Source organism: Tyto alba, unplaced genomic scaffold (genome assembly GCF_018691265.1).
Source record: "Tyto alba isolate M040663 unplaced genomic scaffold, T.alba_DEE_v4.0 Super-Scaffold_9, whole genome shotgun sequence".
In the NCBI taxonomy this organism is placed as follows: Eukaryota; Metazoa; Chordata; class Aves; order Strigiformes; family Tytonidae; genus Tyto; species Tyto alba.
This window is the reverse complement of record NW_024881330.1, coordinates 27,881,836-27,890,382: the sequence shown is the minus strand read 5'-3', so window position 1 is coordinate 27,890,382 and position 8,547 is coordinate 27,881,836.

Genomic DNA, 8,547 nt, shown 5'->3' with positions numbered 1-8,547 from the left:
CAAAATACTTGCAAGTATTAGTGAAAAATGTTCAGAATAGTTTTACAGCTACAAATACCATTATACACTTGCAAAAGGACTGAAGAAATTCTAAATATTTCCTTACAATCAGGCTTTGTGTTTTGCATTGTAAAAAAATTAATTAAAACAAAAACATGGTTGGGCCAGTTTCCCATCTAGGAACTGTGTTTTGGGCATGGCTTTCTCAGAGTAGTAGACTTCAGTGGTAGTCAGATCCCAAAACTTCTGTAATCTGCCTACATCTTGCCTTGAAAATAAAAATCTGAAACTAATGCATTTTCATAAAGTGGCAACAATGACAAGAAAAGAGAGGATTCATGAGGGTTTTTTTATCAGGAGTAAGGACATGGCAGAGCTCTGGCCTTGACAAGCGGAAGCACAGTGACACAAGCCTGGATTATTCTTTGTACTTGGAAAAGACAGCGGGGTGCCAGTGACGCAAGGGCACAGGAAGGAGACAAAGGTAGAACTGGCATTTCCATCATTTTTAGATAGAAGAGGTCTGTCCCAGTGAGGCAACCTCCTCTATTTGCCAAGCGTATTGAATTACTCCGTTCAGTGCAGAATTTCAGCTTCCAGCAAGCCTGCATGAATGGAAACCGAGCACTGAACCTGTTTCAACAGTCCTCTGACTTGCATCTTATGTTGATTTGCTACTTGCTCTGTACCATTTTCCAGTGGCACATCAAATCTTGTGCTTGTTATTTTTCCCTGACCCAGAAGTCTGTAGCTGAATGGGAGAGAAGGATTCAGCATTGTTTGGGGCCGGCCCAATCTTGCTCATCTGGCTTCTCAGACTTTTAAATGAACAGGATCTGTAATATTTACGTTTTCAGAAGTTCTCAGAATAATATATTTTACATAGGCTATACGTGGCCAAGAAGGTTTGAAGAAAGCCTCACAGGAACTTTCAAAATCTGCTGCTTCTCCTCATCAGGAATGTGTATAATCGTGTGCAGGTAGGGTACTTGGACACACTGACCTCTCATTATGCTAACATGTACAAAATCAGTATTGTCTGCAGAGCATTTATGTATCTTTGTGCATTCCTTGTAAAACAGTGTACTGAGGTGAATGGGTTTGTGTGTTCCCACTGCTGCACTTGAAGTGATCCTGCACGGGCATAGAAGTAGCAGACATTTCCATGCAAAAACAATCACTTATATAACTAACTGCACACCATATTTTCATGATTAATGAGCTACCAAGCCACCATTCATATTTAAACCCACTGGACTCTGCTTCTTGTGCAAAACTAAATCAGAAACTGGTCATTTCAATTCCAAAAAGCTATTAACTTCCATTGAAAGAGGAAGCACTGGGAAAGATTTTAAAATGCAGATATGTACAGGATGTGAACCATAACCCAATGAAGTCCATGCAAATTTTTCCAGTGACTCTAGAGGGCATTATAGAAGGACAAAAATCTTCATATTTTCAAAAATTATATGTATGGTGATATGCATATATACACATTCATTAATGAATTACTTCACTGAGAAGCCTAAGACTTGTCATTCCTTTTAGCTAGAGCTACTTGAAGTTCCCCTGACAAAAAATGAACCAGATCCATATCTGGCAGAAGTCAGAAATGCTACACTGAAGCCAGCTGGGAACTTGACCCAGAATCTAAGTTTTCTTTGAAAACATTTGTTTTTCATAGCTGTTCTTCAAATGCTTTTCATTAATAATTTTTTGTATATGAGTTTTCTGAGACTTCCTAGTTCTGACTACCAGACTTCTGTCTTTACTTGCTGAAGAGTGTCTAGCTGTAACATCCCATGGTTTTCTCAGGTTCTGTGGAAATCAAATATGCCAATTATAATAGCAGTCCAACCTAAAATATCCCCCAAATAAAAGCAATGAATAATAAAATAAGTAATGCTCATCCAGAAAGCACCAATATTTCAACATCATGTGAAGCATCACAAACTTGGATTTTGATGAGAAGATACCAAGAGAGACCCAAATGTAAGAACTTTCAAATGAGAAACATGAACAACACAAATGGTCTGCAGGCACAACAAAAGTTATTTACTCAGTTATTCTTGGTCCACCATCACAAGGTACATCAAAGGCAGGGACTGTTGTATCATCTCTCTTCTGAAAGGAAAAATTCATGTGTGATATTGAGGTGTGGCTGAATTTCCCTAAACAACTTATTTCCCATTTGACACTTAGTGATGATTAGCAGCACAGTCAGTCTTGAAAGATGTAGAAGGAAATTCTGATCCTTGGCTGTTATTCCTCACTACAGTTGTGCCTTCCTGTAGAGAATCATCACAGTAAGAAGCATTTGAAAGAAGTGATTCCCTAGATTTTAATTATAAATTAGTGATTATATGATATGGAAAAAGCCTCTCTTACATTTTTATGCACTTCCAGATTAAAGCATGTTTCTGAGAAACATCATAACTGGAAGAGAGATAAACTTTTAAAATCTGGAACAGTGTTGGTACCTGGTTTGGGTTGTGGCAGAATTTGCAGAGGTAGCACTGGGCTCTAGAAGGCAGCTTCAAGTTGTGTGCAACTGCCAGGAAGTATGGCTGGCCATGATGAAGGAACATGTCTTTTCAAAATATTTGGATAATACAACAGAATAACTTATTGCTTATTTTTTCCTTATCTACATTTCATTCAGTATTTGTATTCTTTAAAAATGAAAAAGAAAATGCAGCATTGCAGTGCACACTCTATCTTAAGCTGTCGTAGTTTTATATAATCATTATGGTAAACCACTATTTGCACAGGAAATACATTATGTAAATAGTGATTTACATGAGCCTTTACTGTTTTTCAAAGAACATTATATTCAAATATACTTTTCATGCACTAGACAGAATTGTCAAAAATAATTTTAAGGGCATGAAATGTATTTTAAAATAAACTGCAGAGTGGTGAGCCACTTGTAAATTCAGATGACAACACATCCCAAGACTTAACCTTCTGACAGGTGAAGCCAGGGTCTGATTTATTCCTTTTTTACCTATTTTACCTATTTTACAAGACTTACAGTCTCATCTGTAGCTTTCCAAGCAGAGGTGCGCTGATGACAAGGCAACACTCAACAACAGGTTCTTTGGTATTAGAAAGCCCAAAGTCCATGCAACTGTGCTTTGCCATGCCTTCCTACCTGTAAGGTGCTTGGAGCCATCAGAGAATTTCATTGTTCACATTGCAGCTTCCTTCCTTCAAGGACCACATGGATGCCCAGCACAGGGCTCACAGGCAGCGCTGGCCTTGCAACACCCTCCAGCCCAGCAGTTCCCAAGGGCAGGGAGCATGAGAGCCTGTGACTCCAGGCATGGGGAAATGGCTTTTTGTTTGAAGAAATCCAACAACATGTTAGTGCTACAGATTCATGAAAGGCTGAGCTGGGTCGTTGGTGTATCAGTGCCACCAGGAAAAGCACCTGAAGTCATTGGGATCTCTTTGATGCTCTACAATACTATAGACCAACTAGGAAACCAAGAAGAAAGAAAGTGAAACCATGCAGCATTCTTGTATTTACCTCCATCTTTTCCAAGATAATGTTTAACAGTGTTTTTTCCTGTATTTTGCAGGTAAATACCTGCTTAAATGTAAGATTTAGAAGAGCCTCAGGGATGACCTAATGCATAACAGGAGAAAGCAGCTTGGGGATGACCTAACTCATGCCAAGAGAAAGTATCATCTCCTCTCACCCACCTGCCATGATCCCATAATACCTTCACATCGATGGGGTGTGAGACATCATGAAATTACCACCAAAGCTACCCTTGCAATGACTAAATCTTCAGCTGTTGCCTTGGAGCCTCTGCATGGCACAGACTGAGGGGGGATGGGATGCAGCTGGCAGGACCCAGCGCTTTCTCTGAGAGTCTGATCCAATGTTTATGAAAATCAGTGTTTGTTCAGTGTTTGTCCTTTTCTTGATTTCCAGTGAATTTCAGTGGGATTTTTAGTGGCTTATGTTGCTATATGCCAGACCAGGCTTTTATTATCTTTTTACTGTTTGGATAATGTATGTTTGCACGTAATTCCAAGCAAAATCAGCACAGTTTAATAGTCTAGCAAGCAATTAACTGGAATGTTACTGCTACTGGTCGTGTTGGTGGTTGGTTCCTGAAGCTTTCAGAGACCCATCTTATGAGACAGCTTACTGGGAGACTGCTGGAAATGTAGGATCCTGATTTAGAAGGATTGTCTGTCTCTGTGGGATTTTGGAGCTCCTTTTGAGTACTAGGACACTTTTGCTTTACCCTACCCACTCAGACTGTATCTAGCTTACAGGGCAGTGTTGTATGCTCTGGCTGAGCATGAGCTCCACAACAGGAAGAGAGCTGGGTGTGTGTCCCTCTTCCCAGAGTCCTCACTTCCTGAGCACTGCTTTTTTTTTTTTTTTTTTTTGCTTTTTTTTTTTTTTTTTCCTTTTTTTTTTTTTTTTTAATTTTTTGAAAGAAACTTGAGCTGACAGCTGAAAGGAAACTTCAGAATACACGCACAGGTACCACAGTCAGTGTGAGTGGGGGACTGGGGCTGCAGGGTGCACCCTGAGACGCCCGTGCTCTGCAGCCCAGGAACATCCATGGGGCATTATTCTACTTGGAGAAAAATCTGACTGTGTGACTGAAACTTGGGGGTGCACTTCAGGGTTATGTTAGATGTGATGGGATCCAAGCAGAGTAGTATTGTGGATCAATCCCCTGTGAACGGAGCGGGAGCGAAATGCTCCCCTCTCTTCTCCATATTTCTCCTTAACTGAAGCTAATGCTCTTTAAGAAGAGCACAGATCATGAGAAACACAACCTGTGTCCTAGAGAAGTTATGCAGGATAAAAACGTACTGTTAATTTGTAACTAGGAAATGCAGTGCTCTTCAGAAAGGTTGAATTAAAAATTTAAACTTGGAGGTTTTTCTTGTTTGAGCTCACAGCACAGCCCTATCCTCTCCAGTCTGTGTGCTGAAAGGGTCTACCACAATGTAACAGGTGCTTGAAAAATTATTAATGCTAGCAAAGTTATGGAATACGAAGGTGTTTAATAAGTAGCCTCAGTCTTTTGTAAATAATGGAAAAACTTGTGTTATCTCATTCCAAATTCTTTTATTACAGTTATAGGTCAACCCACACAACTTCAAAGCTGTAAAATTACATGGTGAGAGTCTCAAAGTGTAATATGGAAAAAACAATAAATAAAGCAAACAGTATTATAAGGTGAACAGGTTCATCTTTCAACTCTGATGAACTCAAAACTAGTTCATCAAAAATGATGTAAGTGCTGTTGCAATAATGATCTCAGTCACTGCATGCTGCTGCACTGCAATGTAAGTTCTTGGTATAGACAGAAATCAGTGTGATCAATGATCACTGCAACTGGAAGTCTACAGAAGCAGGTGTGTAACTCTGTTTACCTTTTCCATGCCAAATACCAACAACTGTAGTCCTGCTGTAAGGTCCATTCTTATGTACGGCTCTCACTGAAGTTCAATGCCTGGTAATCTTGCATATCAAAGGGAGAATAACTCTTCCATATGCTATTTATCTCCCAAATGATATGAGCTTTTTTACATAGTCTGCTGCATTCCTCTATTTATTGTTTTACTTTTCATATTTCCACCAGCGTATCTCCTCTCTTACCCACAAATTAAAACACACGTGTAATTTTATCAAGAAAATAGAACATTATATTGAGAAAGCAGACTTGCTAACAGTATTTTCCATCCCTCTCATGTATTAAAAAAAAAAATTACCGTTCTTTAAAAATTTATATAATTATTTACTTTATAGATGAGTTCAAGATCACAAAAGAGAAATTTAGTAAGGAATTGCTTTATTAATTCTCCAAGGCATATCACTCATTAAGAGAATTGACAACTACCACAAAGTAGCTCCTGGAAATGATTTCAACATCTGATAAGCACAGTGGCTTCTTGGAAGCTTGTAAATGATACATGAAAAAGCATTTATTTTGTTTTATTTCAAAATTCGATCCATTCTACCTGCCTGTGCTCATGTTCAAGATTAGAAGATTTCCTTCGAACAATTCATAACACAACCACTTAATGAAATTATCTGAGGTTTGCAGTAAAATTATGATGACTAGATTTGATATAAGAGCTGGACCCTTTTCTGAGCAAAGATCAGGGCCTGGCCTCGTGATCGTGGAAAGAAGTGACATTTACAACAGCCAGAGAATGGAAAATGTTAGCAAGTTAAAGCAAACAGAAGCTAAACATGAGGCTTTCACAACACAACAGTGCAGTGTGTTCAACCTGTTATCAGTTTACAACTTTAGCCTCACAGCCCTCTTTCCGAACTCACAAAGTTCTTTGTTACTTCCTGATCGAGATCGAGCTGGATTGCAAGGCTATTCCCACCGTGCCTCGTGCGATACTGATGGTGTGGGAGCGAGCAGAAATGTAAGGGCTGTGCAGTCCAACCTGCTGCATTATTTCTCATCAGTAAATGCAAGATTTTAGTACCAGCCATGAAAACGTTTTGGGGAGCTTGCTTTCTCTCCTCAGCTAAGGACCAGGTGTGGTCACTGGTGGGGCTGCCAGTTTGACCAGATGGAAGCAATGTAAATCAGGAAAAGTTCATCCTATACTTAAATAGATAAGAACTAAGCAAAATAATTACATGAAAAAGTACATGTTGCGGACATACCAACTGCTCAGGTTTTACACTCAACCAAACAGGAAAAATGTGACATAAATATTTCAAATGACCTCTGTCCCGTCAGGGCACAAACTTAGTTGCCCAGGTGTTTTTCTCTTAGTGTCACCTAATTTCAACACAAGACTGAGCTCAGCTCCAGGTTTCTAGTCCCCCATCTGCTTGTGAGAAGCACAGAGACATTCCCAGAGAGCCTCTTGTCTTCTAAAGTCTCACCAGGAGAGTTTTTGCACAGGTTTTCCTTGTTATCTATCATTAGCTTCAGTAGAGCTCTTCACCTGGAGGACAGGAATCCCACATATTCAGGTGCTGGGCTGGTTCCTAGCTGCCAGTTTGTCTGCAGTGAACCTATGCCAGATTCACCGGGAATGAGAATAGTAACTGGAGGTTTCCCACAACTTTTCAACAGTGCCTTGCTGTCTATATTCAGTCACTCAGTTTCAGAATGATTATTTTGAAATGTCTGTCCCTTTGCTTCTCATCATGTCCCTACTCTTCTCACAACCTGGAGGAGGGTAAGGAAGAATTTGTCTCTGTGCCATGGAAAAGCATGGAAGACAAAAGTGGCAGATAAAAACCATTTCTTCAAAATGAGATCCTCTGCAGCCCAAAACGATATGTGAATCTGTGGCCAGAATGTGCTGAAGGAAATATTCCAGAAAGCCACAAGAAATTTAATAAACCAACTGACAAATAGTAAAACATCTGAGTTTAACACTAGCAACACTGCAGTCTGACAGAGGCTGGGTTAGACCTGAAGGAAGCCTCAGGAAGAGATTAACCTCCTCCCTCCACCTGTAAAGGTGTGACTTTCTCCAGCTATACATACAAAGACAAACTACTCCCATTTTGGTGCAGACAGAGCTCCATTAAATGCTCTTGAAGTCATGTGCCAGACTGAAGGACAGACATGCCAGAAAGAAAATATCTGTGCTGGCACTGAGCTCCATTCAAGTCCTACATTTGCCCTATGGAGATTATGCTTGGTTAACCAAAAGTTTGTTCTGTGAGTATTCCCATAGACTTTAGAGCAGTCTCATCCTCATTTTCCATTCAAAATTTCACTGTTCTCTTTATTTCAGGAATATTCTATGTGCCTTTTGGGTGGACTCTTCCCCTCTGATATTATCTAGGGTACAGATAAGCAGAGGAATTAAGAGTGTTTTGCATGGCTGCTCTTAAGATTTTGAAACATTTAGAGCCTTTATCTTGGAAAAAAAGTTTGCTAATTTCAGTGAGCCTTTCCAGCACTTTTTTAGAGACTTACAACAATCTTTTTCACCACATATTTTCCATTGACAAGCCAAGTTCATAGAGCAGGATTAATCTTTAATCTTTATAATTAACATTTCAAGTAGCTTGAAGATGTATCATTAAATACTGCAAACTACACTTCTTCTCTGGATGCCAGGGTGTGACTTCTTTTAACTTAGATCCACAATGAACATACGTATGTCTGGCTTGTTCACGCTTTGCACGTTGGTATAAAAGCTGAAGTACAAAGGACTTCTCTAGTTTCTTATACTGGACTCATATCCTTCCCTTTTGCTACCCATAAATCTTCAAGGTCATCTGTTCCTAAAACTAATGTACAAAGCAGATAGAATTCAAGAAAGTGGGAGGAGGCTTTGATTTCACAGGATGGCGTAGTGGGCAGGCTGGATTCTTTAGGTGACAAAGTTGTCGGAATCTTTCTTAATGGTGACTTTGTCAATGGGAGATTACCGGTGATGACGATTCATGATCCCCTCTCTCCGCATATTTAAAAGACAGTAAGTCACAAGCAAACAGCAACAGCATGCTCCTAAAATGTTGACAACCAGAAAGTATCTGGGACTTGCATGTGGAAGACATGGCCCAGGAAATCCCAC